This window comes from Podarcis pityusensis (genome assembly GCF_964106645.2).
Source record: "Podarcis pityusensis genome assembly, chromosome: 14".
Classification (NCBI taxonomy): domain Eukaryota; kingdom Metazoa; phylum Chordata; class Lepidosauria; order Squamata; family Lacertidae; genus Podarcis; species Podarcis pityusensis.
The window spans coordinates 36512732-36531440 of NC_138039.1; the positions used below are offsets into that span (position 1 = coordinate 36512732).

Genomic DNA, 18709 nt, shown 5'->3' on the forward strand with positions numbered 1-18709 from the left:
GTAATTCCCAGATAGCTGAATTTGAATACCTGCTGAATGGGTTTTCCACCAAATACTCAGCTATAGCTCTTGCTCAGTGGCCAATCAGATGCCTGTGGGAAGTCCCAAAGCAAGACCTTGGCACAAGAGCCCTTCCTCCCCTTCTGTGGTTTCCAGCAACTGGTATTTCAAAGCATTACTGGCTCCAGCAGTGGAGGTAGACCATTGATAGCCTTGGAATGGGATGACTTGGAAGCTGTAGGCCCTTCAGCCTCAATGGCTGTATCCAGCCCTAGTCCTGGACTCATCGAAATTAATGGACACAGCTCTGTTCATTTCAGTGAGTTGACTCTGAGTGTAACTGAGTTGGACGCTGCCCCATGGGATTTCTTGAGATAACACTTACCAGGCGCGCTGCTTGCCACCAGCCTGGATCCAAACCTTTTATTTCTACTTAACCTCTCCTTAAGAGTAAGGAGCGCATAATCAGAAACAAATATCTCTTCCTGCCTTCCTAGGAGCCCTGCACAGCACACAGGCCATCACGATTCACTTAGATGAGTTCATTTCCTTTCTTTTGCGTTTGATGAAAGTCAAGTCCCAAGCTCCAGGTAAAGGCAAAATAGTTATATAGCCCCCATAATTGTCTTTGTAGAGACGGTGAGTAAAAGTCTAATTCCCCATTGTTCCCCGCCTATGAATTATGCATAGCCAGCTAGGCCTTTCTGTATTAATCATTTTATTAAGGAAACCTATTCATTTGCTTTGTATGCTTAAAATATTTACCACTAAAAATGGCTGCTTGGGAAAGAATGATTGGTTGTCAGTAATTTGGGGAACTCATTGCTAAGTGGATATATTTCCTACTGTGAGAAATCCTGTAAGGTAGATAAGAAAAGGCAGGTACTCATCTAAAGCTGGTCAGTGTTCAACAGAAGCCTTATGTACCCTTCTAGGGCTATTTTATCCCCATGGAAAGGTCATAGCTCAGTGGGCATAGCACCTAGTTTGCAAGCTGAAGGTTCCAAGTTCAATTCCTGGCATCTTCAGTTAAAAGGATGTCAAAGGCAGCCAGTGTGTTTAGTGATTTAATAATAATAATAATAATAATAATAATAATAATAATAATATATTATTTGTACCCCACCCACTCTGGGTGGCTTCCAACTAAGACAAAAAATACACTAATGTCACACATTAAAAACTTCCCTGAACAGGGCTGCCTTCAGATGTCTTCTGAATGTCAGGTAGTTGTTTATCTCTTTGACATCTGATGGGAGGGTGTTCCACAGGGCGGGCGCCACTACCAAGAAGGCCCTCTGCTTGATTCTCTGTAGCTTTGCTTCTCACAGTGAGGGAACTGCCAGAAGGCCCTCGGAGCTGGACCTCATTAGAGCACATTAGAGTGCTGGAATAGGACCTGGGAAGTAAAGGTAAAGGTACCCCTGCCCGTACGGGCCAGTCGTGTCCGACTCTAGGGTTGCGCGCTCATCTCGCTCAAGAGGCCGGGAGCCAGCACTGTCCGGAGACACTTCCGGGTCATGTGGCCAGCGTGACTAAGTGGCAGCTGGCGAGCCAGCACCAGCACCGCACACGGAAACGCCGTTTACCTTCCCGCTATAAAGCGGTACCTATTTATCTACTTGCACTTAGGGGTGCTTATGAACTGCTAGGTGGGCAGGAGCTGGGACCGAACGACGGGAGCTCATTCCGCCATGGGGATTTGAACCGCCGACCTTGCGATCAGCAAGTCCTAGGCACTGAGACTTTACCCACAGCGCCACCTGCGTCCCAGGACCTGGGAGACCAGAGATCAAACCTCCACTTAGCCATGATGCTTACTAGGTGACCTTGGGCCAGCCCCAGTCTCTCAGGCTAACCTACACTATAGAGTTGTTGTGAGAAAGAGCAGGAGGAGGAGGAGGAAGGGGTGGAGGAGGACTATATATGTCACTTTGAGCACCTTGGAGAAAAGGCGAGGTATAACTTCAATAAATAAATAAAAGTAGCATGCAGGGGATGGAGGAGAAATTCAATTCAGATGATGATGATGATGATTATTTACCTACCCTTCACCTAAGGTCCCATTAAAGCTGAAGCTATCAAATTTTGCACTTTCTGAAAAAGTATTCGAACCAAATCACTATCCCTTTGAAGTTCATACTTATCTGAATTATGAAATGCAGGTCTCCAACATATGTTTGCAAGAATGCATGTTAGGGGATAGTGTGCATAAGAATAAATATATTCATCAAAACAATGTACAAACATGCATTATATTAGGGGAAATTGTCTGCCAACTATGTGCACTGGTTGAAACTTCATATACGAATGTGTTTAATTAGGAGAAATCAGCAAGAAATTGTGGATGCATTTTCGTGTGGATTTTTTTTAAAAAACACACCTGCAAATGGCTGCGGAAATGTGGAGAATTAAATTTAAGATTGGAAAAACAGGGGAAACGATATTGGCAAGTCCTTCCTTCTCTAGCAACAAGATATCTGCCTGAGACCTTGCAAGAGCTGCTGCCAGTCAGAGAAAGCAATACTAGGCCAGGTGGACCAGTGGTCTGACTTGGGTCACATTCACACCATACATTTAAAGCGCAATGATAGCTCTTTAAACTGTCATGATTTTCTCCAAAGAATTATGGGTATTGTAGTTTGTTAAAGGTGCTGTGAGTTGTTGGGAGTCCCCTATTCCCTTCCCAGAGCTGCCGTACCTAGAGTTGTTTGTGGGAATGTTGTAGATAGTAGGAGAGGATATATTGATTAAATATTATCCTTCGCCTCTCACGCTAGTGAGTTATATATATACGATATACAATATACAATATATATACGATCTCTTTATTGTCATTGTCCCATATGGAACAATGAAACTGAAAATCTACATAAAACATTCAAAACCCCCTAAAAACTCTGAAACCCCATTTTAAAATAGCAGAGCTCCTTCCCCTTTACACAGCAAGAAGCTAGTTGCAGAATCGTTTGAATAACTTTAATTAAGCAATCCAATCTGGCATGCCCAGATTAGAGTATATTCCTGGTAAGACCCCTTTGATTCCCTCCAAAAAGAATAAAGACACAAGAGTCTTCCTTATAAGTAATGAAAAGTTTACTCACATTCAGTTCACAGTATGATCCCTGAAGGCAGGCTTTAGCTTGTAGTTACAGATACAGTGTAGCTTACGTTGTTGTAAGGATGGGCCCATGTGCTGCTGACAGAGAGCCAGAAGACAGCATCAGATGCACAAGGAGCAGTGGCCAAAATGGAAGAGAGGAGCATCAAGAGAGAGATGGCTGCATGACTGGCCCCTTAGTAGGGTCTGCAAGGGTCACACCCACCTGTCTGGTCACATGCAGGTGGAGGATGCTCCAGATCAGGTGTAAGAGGAAATTCTACCTTGGCTGGAGTAACACCCCCTGTCTGTGTCCACTTTAGGGAAACAAGGAATGTTGTATTTGACTGCTCCAATGGATTACATCCCACATTGTTTAACCATCAATACTTCTTCACAGGAAACACTGGGAATTGTAGCTCTAGGAGGGGAAATGGGGAGTCTTCAGTCCAAACAACTCTCAGCACCCTTAACAAACTACAGTCCGATCATAGCATCATGAAATTGTAGAGTTGGAAGGGACCAGAAGTGTCTAGTCCAATCCCCTACAATTCAGGAACCCTTTTGCCCAATGTGGGGCTTAAACCCACAACCCTGAGATCACATGCTCTACTGAGCTATCCCAGCTGATGATGGACAGGAGGCATTCTTTGTGGGAAGCTGTGTACGATGCTGCTGTATAGTGCAGATGGAGCCTGAGGGAAACTGAAATGGAGAGATCCACTCATCCCTGTTCTCAACACGCCACCAAACCTGCTTAAAGAGCACCCCTTTCTTAGAGCACTCTCACCAGTAGTTTTCAGTAATCCTACGTGCAGAGTGTAACGGAGGGGTTTTTGTGCAAGTGTATAAGTGGTGGTTTGTGTTTATTCATGGCTAGCCTTCTACTCCAACCTGCTGCTGTGCAGAAGCTGCCTGTTCAGGACCGATAGTGAGAAGAGCCAGCAGGATGCTCTGCCCCTGCCAAGTGATTGGCATGTTGCACCACGCGGGTGCCTCTTTTGCTCTCTGGCTCCTTCTAAGAGAGATTGCATTTGATCTTCCTTCCTCCTGGGCTTTGTGGGAGGTCCTGCTTGCCTCCCCCCAGAGATGAAGACAAGCCAATCAAGCAAGGAGATATCTGGGCTCTGCCTGGCATCTTGCCTGTCCTTCTGGGGACCCATCGAAGCAGAGAAATGTTCCCAGAAGAAAACACAACTTATAGCAGGCCTACCATCCCCATTGACCAAGGAAAGGGCTCAGATTGCTCCTTCCACCCAGGACCAGTCCAAGCATTATTCTGGTAGATGTGCGCACATCAAGTCTGTATCAGCCTTAGATTCATCCTGGGATTCCGTGAGCACAGGGGTGGCAGCCTCAGGTCTGGGGGTCAAATGTGCCCCTCCAAGCCTCTCTATCTGGTCCAAGGTCTCTCTTTCTGAATCTGCTACACCTCCTTCTCAGTCTTTCTGTGGTCCATACCCCTTGCAGGCCCTACTTTGCATCTTCCTTGAGTGTTTTGGACGGGCTGGGATGTGTCCTTGAATTCTCACAACACTGTTTCCTTGCTTGGATGGAGGACAGGTGTGTGTGTGTGTGTGTGTGTGTGAGAGAGAGAGAGAGAGAGAGAGAGAGAGAGAGAGAGAGCGAGCCAGCAGTATGTCACACAAAGTAAGTGGAGTTAACTCTCTGTTAGAAAAAAGACAGGGTTTGCACCAGGGTGTCAGGTCCAATTAGCACAACAACTCTTCTTTGGTAGGTCTTTCCTCATGAAGCAGTTGTGGAAACTGAAGGTCCCCACCTTCCCACAGCTGCCTTAGTCCCCTCCTCTTCCAGGTTTTCCCCAAACAATCTGAGACTGCGCCTGTGGGGTGCCAATTTCTCCTCCACCCTCTTCATGCCTCTCCTGGGGAGACCAAGAGGAGTGAGGAGATTGTTGCAGCAGATATAAGAGTAAACAGGCCATGAAACCCTTTTAGCAGAGTAAAAACACTTATGTTCTTTTGCAGTTTACTGAAAGCTAAGAATTAGGCAGTTACACCTTTTATCCCTGATTATTTGTGGTCTACTGACCTTTTCCTGTTCTGTCTCCATTGCTAAGGATGAACCAACCATTTTAGTAAAAACAAAACTGTTTACTTATCATAGAATCATAGAGTTGGAAGAGACCACAAGGGCCATCGAGTCCAACCCCCTGCCAAGCAGGAAACACCATCAGAGCACTCCTGACATATGGTTGTCAAGCCTCTGCTTAAAGACCTCCAAAGAAGGAGACTCCACCACACTCCTTGGCAGCAAATTCCACTGTCGAACAGCTCTTACTGTCAGGAAGTTCTTCCTAATGTTTAGGTGGAATCTTCTTTCTTGTAGTTTGGATCCATTGCTCCGTGTCCGCTTCTCTGGAGCAGCAGAAAACAACCTTTCTCCCTCCTCTATGTGACATCCTTTTATATATTTGAACATGGCTATCATATCACCCCTTAACCTCCTCTTCTCCAGGCTAAACATGCCCAGCTCCCTTAGCCGTTCCTCATAAGGCATCATTTCCAGGCCTTTGACGATTTTGGTTGCCCTCCTCTGGACACGTTCCAGTTTGTCAGTGTCCTTCTTGAACTGTGGTGCCCAGAACTGGACACAGTACTCCAGGTGAGGTCTGACCAGAGCAGAATACAGTGGCACTATTACTTCCCTTGATCTAGATGCTATACTCCTATTGATGCAGCCCAGAATTGCATTGGCTTTTTTAGCTGCCGCGTCACACTGTTGGCTCATGTCAAGTTTGTGGTCAACCAAGACTCCTAGATCCTTTTCACATGTACTGCTCTCAAGCCAGGTGTCACCCATCTTGTATTTGTGCCTCTCATTTTTTTTGCCCAAGTGCAATACTTTACATTTCTCCCTGTTAAAATTCATCTTGGAAGGAAGATGGCAGAGAGAGAGAGAGATGGCTGCCCTGCCTTGTGCTTTTATTATTACCTGCACAGGTGAGGCCACACCCACCTCTGGTCACATGCGGAGGAAGTTTGTCCCAGGAAGTTTACCTGCTGGCTGGACAGACATCCCTCCCCATGTTTAAACATGTACACTCTAGGAATGTTGTAATTGACTGCTCCTGTGTTTTACATCCCACATGTACTACGCAGGGGGAAATACTTCTTGGTCACGGAAATACAGAATGAGTATCCAAAATGGAGTCTGGGCTCTGAGGAGAGGCCAGGCATGTATGTCTGCTCACATCGGTGGTGAGAGAGAAAGAGAGAGCTCAGACAGGAAGGAAATACATGGGATTATCTCTTTTGTTAGAAATTCCCACCAAAACAGTAAATCAGGGTTGATTCAGAAACTATGAGTCTGGCAATCATAGAATCATATAGTAAGAAGGGACCCTTGTGGGGTTTGAACCCATGACCTTGTGTTCAAGAGTCTCCTGCTCTAGTAATTGAGCTATTCCATGCCTTTGTGATTTGGGCTGGAAATCCCACAATTAGATATGGACAGGACAAACTGGCAACACAGACCTTAAGAAATGAAAGGGAAGAGCAGTTAAGGGGACTTAGGGGGAACCACAAAGGTCTTTGTTCTTCCCTTCCTGTGTTTTCCATTGCAGACTCTGGTCTCAGGAAGCTTAACATTGCTCTAGCTTCCAAACTCATACAAAGTTGCAGGGGAAGGTGCACCTCATACGGTGCTAGCCTTCACTTGCTCCATCTCAAAACAAGGCAGCAAGTCTTCTGCAGTTTTCAGAGGGGAAGCCACCATGTTAGCTCAGCCCCATCAGACTTTAGAAAAATGCAAGACACAACAGAACCATTCTAGACATATTATCAAATGAACATGACTGAAGCCACTGTCTGCATTGGAAGATGAATTGCACTTAATATTTTATTTATTTATTATTATTATTTACTAACAGAGTGGGAGATGGATTGCACCCAATGTGTAGTATTTTAGCTATACTTATATCCATCAGTGAATCTGCATTATCAGCAGGGGTGAAGGCACTGATAGTATACTTGAAATATGGATTTCAAATTACATTTTATTCAGAACAATCCTCACTGACATTATGGTACACCCAAAGGAACTTACTGATGGGTGTTGTGGCACACTGAATGATGACCTATGGCTGGGAGGTAATCATTCTTTCCCTTTGAACATGATAGAACTTATTTATGAGTAAACCTGAATAGGACTACATGTTATGGTTGTAGTCTTCCCCACTATAAAGCCGGCCATTGCAAACTTAAGGCTAAAGACTACAAAACAGCAAACAGTAACAAGAACAAGAACAACTGGAGAGTAATATGAAGGGGAAGGAGAAGGAGTGATGATTAGAGGTTTCAGGAGAATGAAATCAAGATGTGCACTTGTGGCAAAAATAGCTTTGGGATAATTGGCTGATTTACTGGGATTGGAGAATTGTCTAGTCTGGAAGTGCCTAAAGGCGTAATTATGGAAACACTCTTCAAAAAAACCCAATTCATGGCAGCAAAAATATCATAACTGTCATCATTTTATTTGTATGCCACCTTTCCTCAAAAAGAATCATTACAAATCTACTCCACACAAGTTTTTCATTGTTTTTTGTGGGCTTCACTTCTAACCAGGCAGAGGGCCTTCTCGGCAGCGGCACCCACCCTGTGGAATGCCCTCCCATCAGATGTCAAGGAGATAAACAACTATCTGACTTTTAGAAGACATCTAAAGGCAGCCCTGTTTAGGGAAGTTTTTAATGTTTGATGTTTTACCGTGTTTTTAATATTTTGTTGGGAGCCACCCAGAGTGGCTGGGGAAACCCAGCCAGATGGGTGGGGTATAAAATAATAATAATAATAATACTAATATGATAGGATCTTCCAGGAAGCCCCTTCCCCACCTCCAAGTGGAAGCAAGAAACAACAACAACAAGGACCTCTGTCTCCTAAACCATCGGTCTGGCTAGCAAGCATCTTTCCAATGAAGCGTTGTGCATTATATTTTCAGACAAAGTGGCAAAGAGGCTTGAAGAAGATGTCCTCTACTGGTTTCTTCTCAGTCTGTGCTTTAAGATTCTCTAGCAGTCCATGCACAAGGGCAGACTTTGCTCATCTGTCATAATATGACAATACCAAAACTTGGTGCCCCCAAATGGATCTTCTCAATGATGGATCTCCTCAGTTTTGTACCCCTTGGCTTAGCACCCTGTGGGGGAGGACTGCCCGTACTGCCCTAAATCTTGCACTGCCATGCATCAGACAAGTTAAAAGGTGGCACCTGACTTCGGTATGGTGGCAATGAGGGATCTTCTACTCATAACAGACAGGATAATGACAGGAGCACTGCCTCTGTTCCACCTCCTCTTCCACCACCATCAAGGTTTTGCTCAAAGCTTTTTTGCTCTGCTGTTGTCCAGGTCTCCACTGTTTCCAGTGCCAGATTTATGTATAAGCTAAACAAGCTATAGCTTAGGGCCCCACTCTCTTGGGGGCCCCCAAAAAATTTAAAGGAAAAAAAATTGGATGTGCATTTCCAAAATATAAGATAAAAAAACAAATAAAATAAAACCTACATACACCAAAAGTGTTTTGTGTTGTGTAGGCTGCTATGATGTAAGTAATGGGTTCTGCCTGCTAGCCGGCTCCCTAAAATATCACTCTGCATGGACTGGTTACATGGCAACATGTGCAAATGGCTTTAGATACCCATTAGGTCCATAAATTACCATATAGCATATAGGACCTATTCAACACAAAAAACTGTAACAATTTGTTGTTGACAAAGGACAGCTGGACATATAAAGGGCCGCATTACCTTCAGCAGCTTAGGGTCTCATCAAACCTAAATCCAGCCCTGACTGTTTCCATTGGCCAGGGAGCCCATGGATGTGCTCAGTGACATGTTTCCAAATACCTCTGCAAACAAATGAACAAACCCAGTCTGGAGGAGACCACAATCTAAACCCCAAGACTGGTGGTAGAATGGGGGGTCAAGATGGACATCTTCACCCAGGCCAAAATTTGCGTGGTTTTTGTGAATCCACCTCTATTGCCTAGTAAACGATTTGTGGTCCATTTTAAATTGTTTAAATATTGCATGCTTTAAATACGTAGTGGTAACCTGCCGCGCTACTTTGTGGTGAATTTGTCTCATTTGTAAATAAATACGTAAGTGGATTGTTGCATCCTTCGCATTAAGGGCTTAACTGGGCGTTTTGCAGTCCAATCCCTATACCTTCTTATTTGGAAGCCTTGCATTGGATTACAGGCCAGTGCTAGCATTTTTTTGAATACGGAATACAGGCGTGGCAGCTGCTCCGGATTAACTAAAACAGCACAGAAAAATGCAGATCCTTCGTGCGCAATTGGCAATGGGTATATTTGACTTCCTTCTCCCCGCTCCTCGCCTTTGTCTACGCCGGCCACAATGGTTTTTCGGCCGGGAGTGGGGCGCAATCGAGGCCACTCTCACGCACCACCCGCACCCCGCAATGCCCAAAGCCTCGAAATCGCCCTTCCCGTATGCAAGTTGCGCTAGGCCTCGCTTCCTCCAGGGCGGTCCATCTACTGTAAAGAAATCGCCTCTCCCCTCGGCAAAAACGCGCCAGTCTATACAAAGTGCAATGACATATATAAACAAAATGTTAATTCCTATAAAGGCATAGCGAGCCAATCGGGCAGAAAATTAAAGCTGACATTGAGTTTAATTAAACAAAACAACCAGCTTTGGATATCTGGGGAGCAGAGAGACGAGAGCGGTTGGAGAGAGTGAAAGAATCGGCAAAGCTTGCTAGAAACTGCTCAGGAAAAAAGACGAGTGTAATTATATGTTAAAAGGAGACCCTTCTCCATCCGCCTTGCGGTCTTCTTCCCTCGCTCCTTGGTGGTAGCCACCACCACAGAAACGAGGCCACAAAAAAGATTTCCAGTGGCACCTACCAAAAATGACACCAAACCCTACCAGAGCAAATCTGCACGGTTTGAAACCTTAGCGAGAGCTGCGGGCCTTTTCTTGCTGTTTTTCAACTTAGGCGATTCCCTTCCTGCTTTAAGGCAGCCCGTCTGTTGCGATGTGGTGTGAATTCGACCCCTAGCCCGAGAAAACCCCATGGTCAGGTGTGTTCCCGAGCCTTCTTGTGTCTGCCAGCAAGCACCGTGGCAGAGTCCCAGAGGGCTCTGCAGAGAGATTTCAAAAAGAAAATGACATTTCCAGAGTGAAACGGACGAAATGAAATGGACAAAGGCTCTTTGACATTGGCTTCCTCCCTGAGAGACGCGTGTCTGGCGAGATCCAAGGATCGGCCAGGCTATTCAAGGAGAGCCCAATACACAACATAAAGTGTGCGTGTTTTGTCAATTAAGGGCAGGATTCATACTGTACTTGCGCCTCTTAGCTATCCCTGCTTGCTATTCCTGCCGTAAATGAAAGGCATTCCAGCGATCATCCTCGGAGGATCTGAAATTACTACAGTTTATGGGGTGGGGTCGCGGGGAGCTCTTGTATAATGCAGGAGGACCACCTAAAGCTGCGCACTGGTCAGTTCCATTGATTTGAGTGGGAAGTAATCAAGCACGTGTCTATTAAAATCAATTGGATTTCCGGGGGTCGGAATGGATCATGTCCCATTGCACCTCGGCTTGCAAGCATAGGACCACAAATCCAAGACTGTGTGTTTCAGGCTTGATACAGACGTGCGTGTATGATTATAAGAACCTGTGCGTCTTAATGGGACACAGGCGGTCGAACTTGCATATCCCTCCCCTCAAACGCAGTCCCCCCCCCCCCCAGTGTTAGTACACAGTCAAGGGGATATAACTCAATCGATGACCACGCACGTGTGAACTAACACTTTGCGTGCAAGCGCTTGGCAAACCCAGGATAATATACAAGTTCGTTTTTAGGTAGACAGGTCATTCGTGACCAAAACCAATAGAAAAGGCAACAGACCCACACACCGTTTTCTCAATGTTTGTGATGCGGCATTTTTGAAGCCTATTTTGCAAATTAATACCAATGTGCAAATTTGCACATGCTTAGATATTTATAATGATAAAAATACCCCATGCATAAATTAAAGAGGGGTAAATGGGATGCTGTATATTTAATTATTCGTTTCGGATATGATTGTAAAATGCAATGCGTAAAAATGGCCCTAACTGGAATAGAACAAATGGCCATTTAGTCCGCCATCCTTGCTCCGCCAGAAGTCTGAAGGATGGATGTGGAAGTTTATAGGCAGCAACATTCTGCTTTTGTCTTTTCCCAGGACCTGCTATTCAATTTCCCTATAGGTCTGGACTTGTCTTCAGCAATTTGCCTAATCCTTAAAAAAAAAATAAAAAAAAAATCCACATATGTTGATAGTCATAATCACATCTTGTGGCAGGGAGTTCCATAAGCAACTTACGTTGTGTTCGCCTTTTATACTTGAAAGGACTTCATTGGGTGATTCTAGTCATCTGGTACGATGCGAGGAACCATATCCCCCTCCCCCCCTAAATCACGGTCCCCCCTCCCCCTCTCCAAAAGATTCCTGCATTGCAGGGGGTTGGGCTAGATGACCCTCGTGATCTTTCCCAACTCTACAATTCTATGATTTTAAGATACTTCTTACTTCTGTAAAGCTCCTCTGTCGGACAATGCATTTTAACTGAATCTCTTAAGGGCGCACGCAGGGACGCCTGCTCTTTCCCTTAGTTAAGTGCTCCTCTTGGTAGATCAGATGAATTGCTACTTGCTCTTTATCTTGATAGGATTGATGCCAATGCTGCCTTTATATGGTATATATGTGCTTTTTTGACAGGTCCTTTTGGTGTGTATTATGGTCAGCTGACTAATAAATCCTGATGGATTGATCACATACGGGCGTGCCTTCTGCAGGGTCAGAGTACTGCAGTGTAGCGTTGAGCTTAACTTACATAGGAAACTGCCTTGTACTGAATCCATCGAGTCCATCGGTTCACCGAACTCACTATTGTTTACATTTGGTTACACTGGCTGGCAGTGGCTCTCCAAGTTTCAGACCAGGAACCCAGCCCTACGTGGAGATGCGGGGGATTGAACCCGGGATCTTTTGCATGCAAAGCAGATGCTCTACCACTGAGCTATTGTGCTTCCCCAAATATTATCTGTCGCCCACAAGAAGTCTCCGCTCCCACCGTGAAAAACTTAGCATGGTTTTATATGTATTAGAAAAACGCATATACATACTTCCTACCCAAAGGTTTACACTTCAGACATAATCAGCAATGTTCGAAGCAAAACCTTACATTGCAAATTATAAATAACCAGCCCTATACATTTCTATATATTTTGGTTGCAGCCAACGTTAGTCCTACTCGGAGTAGACCCATTGAAATTAATGGACATGGCTACGTAACTTAAATCCTTCAATTTCTATAGTTCTACTGTGAGTGAGCACCACTTTCCCCTTCAGTGCAGGTCTCAAGACATTTCCGCACAAATCTACGTGTTGGCGCATAGACAGTTTTTGCACACGTATTCGCCATGCCACTGTATCTATTGGTGAGACAGGCATTCCCAATACACGTTTTGAGTGACTGATGTCGACCAGGACACCTCATTTTCCGAATACAACCACAGACCATGGGCGTAGCCATGGAGGGGGGGCAGGGACAGCTGCCCCCCAAAATCATTAAAAATCAACAAGAATCAATACAAATCCAAAAGCCTGCCCCCTAACAAAAATCCTGGCCACGCCCATGCCACTCTATTCAATTTCTATAGTTCTACTATGAGCAGGACTCACACCGGATAGAAACCTTTGGGATGTCCTGAAAAATCCTTACTTCCAATCATATGAGCATATTATTCCTCTTTGGGTTCACAAATCATACTTTAAAACAGTGTCAGGAAATCATTTCTAAAAATTTACATGACTAAGGTAAAGCAACTATTGAAGGCAATGGAACCTTCCCAGAAGAATGAGATTACCTGAAGACCCATTGAAATGAATAAGTGCCCGTTAACTTGAATGGGTCTGCTCTCAGTAGCACTGAATGCCACCCATGGATTTTGATGGTCTGTGGCATGGGCTTGCAGTCCGGTAGAAGTCTTCTTCTTCTTCTTCTTCTTCTTCTTCTTCTTCTTCTTCTTCTTCTTCTTCTTCTTCTTCTTCTTCTTCACTAAAGTTATATTACTGAGTAACAAGAGGGGTGCAGAGGTTTGTGTTTCCTCCATGGAGAGCTGAATTTTACACAAGTCTAAAAGGGGCGTCATTTCAACAGAGGTAGCCTGGACGAAACGCTCATACAGCCTCCGAAAGTTCCCCTCTGTCCTAGGTGGTTTCCCTGTTTCCCATCTCCCAGGGGAAAAAAAACCAAAACAAAACAAAAACAAACAAACAAACAGAAGGTACCCCCATTCAGCAGGAATGCCAGGTGACAAGCTGAATGGTGATGACATTAATCCGGTTTGTTATTAAGTACTTGAAAACAGTTACTTCCCTGCAACTGGAGGAAAGTAACACAGAAACTGTTCAGAAGCGTTATTAGTTTAGCAAAGGAGAAGGAAGGAGCGCGGATTTTCGGATGAGCTATTTCCCTTCGACAATTACTTAACTGTAGGGCTTGAAGGTTTAATGGGTAGATTAATCAACTCAGTTTTTTAGTTGATTAATGATGTGGGTCCAATTTTAATTGGAGATGGCAAATTTTCATAGAGGGGGTTGAGATTGAAGGGATCACTTTTAAGTTCGATGTCCTGATATACTGAAGCGTGCATGTCTTCTATTGAAATATTACTCTCTTGCAGCAGAGAATTGGGGCGGAGGGGGGACCAAAATATAAAATATGGCATTTCCGGGGGGGGACGACCCACGTCTCTTTATGCTTCGGTCAATATCTCAGAACTTTGTCTAGATTTGAATATTTGGCTATATGAAAAATGCATTTCACTTCAATCAGTCATTAACTGGTGGAAAGGCAGGTGCTTAATCAAGTATACATTCGTTAATTGGTGGACAGCCATGAAGGAATTTATTCTAAATCACATTCCAACCAGTAATGTCCTCCTCCAGTAATGTAGCGTAGAGCACAATTCTATGCATGTCTACAAGTGTATCCTGTAGCCCATTTACCTGGAAGTAAGCCCCATTGAACTTAACATAGTGGGACTTACTTCAGGATTGCACTGCTCTAATATAGAAAACTGGCAGGCAAGGGCGCGCGCGAGAAACTGGAATGTGCTAGAAGTAAAAAAACAAAAACCCCCACTAATACTTAGACTGATTGAATTTAATCCGCCTATTTCTAAATTCCCCTTTCCTTCCGTTTCTGCATTATTTATAATTACATAATCAATTTTACATGGCGCTTTCATAGAGTAACATGCCCCGATGATCTTGCAATTAATTACACACGCTAAATGTAGGTCAGGGTGTGGATTATTACGCAGTTATACCGCCTAGTTATACATAGGTGATTGAGCGGTGTATAAATCAATTCATACATCTACCAATATATCATATATAAATTTGTATGTAGCAATACATTCCGGAATTCTGGAGAAATAGTATAATTAATATTGCGATTGTTACCAGAAATGTCGCAATTTTCGTTAGCAGAGAACTGAGAAATTAGAGAAACAGATCCCCCCCGCCCATGTTCCCAGAACAATCTGGTTCTAAGGCAGGTTCTGTACTCACATCCTGGACTATTCAGTCTATCGCCTCTTTTTAAAAAAGCAAAGTATGTTTCCTTGGTTACCTCGATATTTTACAAAGATCGCTTCTCGGTGGAGACAGCCGCCTCCCGCTACGCACCCACCCCATCCTATGTAATCTCATAGCAGCAAAGGAATAACTCTCACTTCCCTAAAAGTACGGAAACAAAACGAATTTCCATAGTAAAAATAAACACGGCATTCACATTATGAAAAATCTGAACATCTTCTACAGCGAAAGAAAAGATACTTCATTTAACAAGGATGAAAGACACCGACTTTTATGAATAAGAACATAATGGTCTTTTTTATTAATAAACAAAGAATAAGATCTCTTTAGAACGGTTGAATGACTCAATCAGAAGCTTAAAAAACTAGTATAAACTGTAAATAATTTTGACAGAGTTCTCTTTTTAAAAAAATTCAGTGTAGGGTCAAGAAAGTGGATCTGATTTTTTAATTTTTTTTAAAAAAGAGATAAATCTATCAGAAATGAAAAGGAAATGTGTCTGGATGTTTTGCGAAAACGTGAATCTTGTTTATATACTGTACAAGTTAGCGTAAGGGCACGATCTAGTCAAAACTTTAAGGCTGCAGTATATACACCCATGGAATCTACTGCAGCTTACTTCCGAGTAGGCAGGTCCGGGAAAAGTAAGCACTTGCCAAATATATTCCGTAGTGGATACTACTGGACATTTTTAAAGGGCTTAAGATATGCTCAAACTGACATTTTCCTTTCTGTCCCAAAAAGTTTTTATTCTCTGCATATCTTTAAGCAGACACACCTGGTTTTCAAAATATAATCTTTATATAGTCCACCCCTATCCATCCGTCATATGGCGCTTGAAGAAATGCTCTCCGCTCCCTTTACCACCAATTCAACAGGACAACGGAACTACTTTGGCTTGTTTCCCTTGGAAGGTGAAAAGGTCGCTGTCCAGAACCTATGGTGCTGAATGCCGAAATCGCCCAGGACCAGAGTTAGGAAGACAGATCCCTCCCTTCGGCTACAAAGGTAGAATAACAAGATATTGTCCTGATTTGGGGAACAGAGTTTAATTAATGGGACAACTAACCTGCTGAATATTTGGGATGGGGAGGTGGGATGGGTAAAAGAGAGAGGGTCAGTGAAAGCAATGCCCAGCAGGATCCCATGCAAGTTTACTGGGAAACAAATCCCACAGAGTTCAATGATGCACTCATCCAGTTTAACGCACATGGAATTGCAGCTCAATCCTATTCATGCTTACTTGGAAGTAAACTCCACTGTGTGGCGGTCCCAGGTCACTGTTCTTAGGGACAGTGGTAGATAGGACTGAAAGGCAGTAAACAGCTGGGAAAAACTATTATTAGTATCCCATTATATTATAAGTATCCCATTATATACTTGGTAACTACTACACTGTATATTTTAAAGCAGTTGCAGTTCTATTCTAGTAATTAAAGATAAGTGTTATTGTGGTTTTATTCTATTTAGTATCCCCTTTTCCCAGTATTGGTTGATCTAGAACATTTAAACAACTTTGGGAGTAAAAACCTGCCACACTGCAATAATATTCTGAATCCTTAGAAGCCAATGGTCAGAATAATTTTTTAATCTGACCCCATCAGTTGGGACAGAACCACAGCTCAGTGATTATATCTGCTTTGCATGTAGACGGTCCCAGATTCAATCCTAATTTTTTTCCAGGCAAAGTTGGGAAAGACTGAAACGCTAGTCAGTGTCATGACATTCCCTTGTCAACAAGAAGTACTATAAGGAAGTCTGCTTCTTTATTGCAACAGAAATAACAGGAAACGCCCACCGAGCCCTAGAATGATTTAAAAGGACACTTTAAACATTAACATCGCAACCCCCCTCAGAAGTAAGGGCTATTGAATTCCATTGATCTTACTGCCAGGTAAACAGAGTTCGGACTGCAGCCTAAATTTAGCTGGAAAATACGAGCTGGAATGGCATCTGTGCAGATAATTTCTTGTGTCTGTGTTGCATTCGAGCTGGAAGCTGATGGATTTTATTGAATTCACTTCTGTTGCGGAAAAAATGATGAAAAGGGAATGGTGAGGAATGGAAACCGCATGCAAACCTTTGTGGAGATTTGGCTGGCAATCCTACACACGGCTTGCTTTGATTCTATTGAAGTCAATGGGATTTAAGCAGCGTAACCTGCGTGCAGGATTGCACGATTTTTATGGATCAGCCGGAGGTTGTTTTTTTAATCTTTAGTAGCTGAATAGGCTCTGCAAAGTGACAGCGCGGTCCATCCACACATTTCAGTGAATCTAAAAATGTTTGGGCTCCCCCCCCTCCTCGTGGGGGGTAAAAGGCGATTCAGGCGCTCTGTTGGTCCCAGTGCGAAGATTTTTGCTTAACTTGGAGAGAGCGATGGTCTCTTGGCAGGAATGGGCAAAATCGTTTCGGGTGGAACCGGAGAAAGTTCTCTAGGCTAGGAGAATGCATTATACTTAAACTGGGGCAACCCCAGTGAAACCCTTGCAAACCTAACCTCCCGGTCGGAAGGCCACTCACTTCCTATTTTATGCAATACCTTAATATCCTAGGCGTTGTTCGTGGCAACCACCCTAACTAAGCAATTGGAGGGGAAGGAACAAGCGTCTTTTTCTAAGGATATCAGAATGGGGAGGGCTGGAGCAAGCAAGACACAAACAGCAGGCGTCTTGATCGTGAGGGAAACCTGCTCAGAGGAACACAGGAATTTGTCTTATGTCATGTCAGACCATTGACACATCTACCTCAGTAAAGCCCACACTGGCTGGCAGCAGCAGCAGCTCCCCGGGATTTCAGGCAAAGAAGGGTCTCTCTGAGCCCTGCCTAAAGATGACAGGGAACAAACCTGTGACCTTCTGTAGACAACGCAGATGCAAATAAGTGGCATTTATTTCCCACCTTTTTCTCCAAGAAGGTTAATGTGGTGTACATGTCTCTACCCCTCCCCATTTAATCCCCAAATCAACACTTTGAGGCAGGTTACCTGAGAGGCAGTGACTGGCCCAAGGTCACCTAATGAGCTTCATGGCTGAGTGAGGATTTGAACCCTGGTCCCCCAGATCCCATTCTGATGCTCTAACCACACTGGTTCAGTTAAAAGGAGCAGGTCTAAGAAAAGATACAGTATTAGGCTTTGCCTGAGAACCTGGATTCGCATACTTTTGAGGTACATTATTTCCCTCAAAGAATTCTGGGCACTGTAGTTTACCCCTCACAGAGTTAAAATTCCCAGCAGCCCTTAACAAACTACAGTGCCCAGAATTCTTTGAGGTGGGAAATGTGCTCTGAATGTGCATGTGTGCGCGCAGCTATTGCTGGACAAAAAGCAGGCTCTTTTCTCCTTTCCTTACCCCCGCCTTGCTAACTCCCCGCTATGTCTTTCTCGTTGCTTGTTCTTATGGTGGGTTTATGTAAATGAGCTGCTGGTCGATCTTTTCCATTGAGAAAGCTCTACTCAGAGTAAAATAGCAGGCTAAAGTAATCCAGGTCTGGGCTGTTCCACTTCAGGGACTCCAGTTGGGGGGGTGTGTGCCTTTTGAAGGTTCATTAAATAAAACTCCCTACAAACAAGCATGTTAGAAAGAGGATGAAGTTAACTCTTTCTCTCCCATCTTCTAGCAGTTTTCTTTTTCGCATGCTTGGGATTGTGTGTGTGTGTGTGTGTGTGTGTGCATGTGCGCGCACACACATTTTAAAAGGTGAAGGAGTGCTGAAGAAATACAGGATTGTTGCTGTTGTTGTTAAAATGCCTGGAATGGTACAGTCCAGAATTCTATCACTACATTTGGCATAATTCCGGAGCCACTATTTAGAAGGTGTTTCCATGGCTGCGTTTGGGTTCTCTCACGTAGAGAAGTACACTGGATGTTTCATGCAAAATAAAGGCCTGGTCTACTCAGGGCTGGCCCACCCACCCATGAGGCAAGCTGACATAACTGCCTTGGGTGTCAGGGTCAACC

General features: G+C 44.0%; 1 long non-coding RNA gene across 1 annotated transcript in view; it reads left to right on the forward strand.

Annotated features, from left to right (window-relative positions):
- Positions 1–18709, forward strand: part of LOC308462750 — an 83593-nt gene that overhangs the window by 25527 nt on the left and 39357 nt on the right. Inside the window, exon 2 of the long non-coding RNA XR_013979309.1 lies at positions 15492–15755. This is a non-coding gene — a long non-coding RNA (uncharacterized lncRNA). The remainder of the gene's footprint in view (positions 1–15491; positions 15756–18709) is intronic.